Source organism: Sinocyclocheilus rhinocerous, unplaced genomic scaffold (genome assembly GCF_001515625.1).
Source record: "Sinocyclocheilus rhinocerous isolate Xijiao unplaced genomic scaffold, SAMN03320098_v1.1 scaffold314, whole genome shotgun sequence".
Classification (NCBI taxonomy): domain Eukaryota; kingdom Metazoa; phylum Chordata; class Actinopteri; order Cypriniformes; family Cyprinidae; genus Sinocyclocheilus; species Sinocyclocheilus rhinocerous.
In genome coordinates this window covers 393,832-394,728 of record NW_015630021.1, presented here as the reverse complement: position 1 = coordinate 394,728, position 897 = coordinate 393,832, and the positions used below count along the sequence as shown (strand labels likewise).

General features: G+C 40.0%; 1 protein-coding gene across 2 annotated transcripts in view; it reads left to right on the top strand.

The window, feature by feature from the left end:
• The window catches only part of rprd2a (regulation of nuclear pre-mRNA domain containing 2a), a 42,627-nt gene that overhangs the window by 38,145 nt on the left and 3,585 nt on the right, over window positions 1–897 (top strand). The gene's annotated exons all lie outside the window — the stretch shown is intronic.

Below are 897 nucleotides of genomic sequence, written 5' to 3'. Positions count from 1 at the left end.
CCCATAAATTTTGTGTCTGAAAGGGAAACTCCTACAAATGCATATGAAATAAAATCAGCTGCAAAAATAACTGTCCACACCTTTTCATCGCAAATTTTTCCCTCCGTGCCTATAGTAAATTCTGGCAGTAGTTTTTTAATGCCAAAAGAGGGTTTGTGCTGGTACAAGCTCTTAGTAGTCTGGGCCCAGTTGCATGAAAGTCCTTAAGTAATTTGACTTAGGGGTATCCCTGAGGGGGAAAACATCCCTGAGGTAAGGGATTTCTTTAGGAGCGTTGCAGAAAAATATCCATATTTCATACGTAATAAACACTTTTCTCTCACTTCCGCTGACTGTCATACACTGAAGCAGTTCCGGCGGATGACGCAGCACGTCGGTGTTGCGTGATTAGTGACGAATGCGGAGAGAGAACAAAACAAAACGCCGGTCATGAATTAGAAGTACAAACCGAGGATTTGCAAAGAAAAATATGTCGGAGAATTTCGATGTAAACCAAGAGGAGACTGGTTTTCCTTTTCTAAAGTAAGGACACTTTGCTTTCTTTGCTCCTATAAACAAACTCGCGAGACTAGCATACCTCAGAGGCGCGCGCGCTGCGCATACGTGCTGCGTCATCCACCGGAACTGCTTCAGAGTATGACAGTCAGCGGAAGTGAGAGAAAAGTGTTTATTACTTAATAATAATAATAATATTAATAATTTATTGTCATTGCTGTACAACAAAATTACATTAGAGCATCAATCGATGTTACGTCTCTATTACGTTTGAAATATGGATATTTTTCTTTAAAAAAACACATGGATTCGCTACAGGGGGCCTTTATTCATCCCCCGGAGCCATCTGCGGCACGTTTTATTATGAATGCGCGTTATTCATAATAACAATTAATAATTATT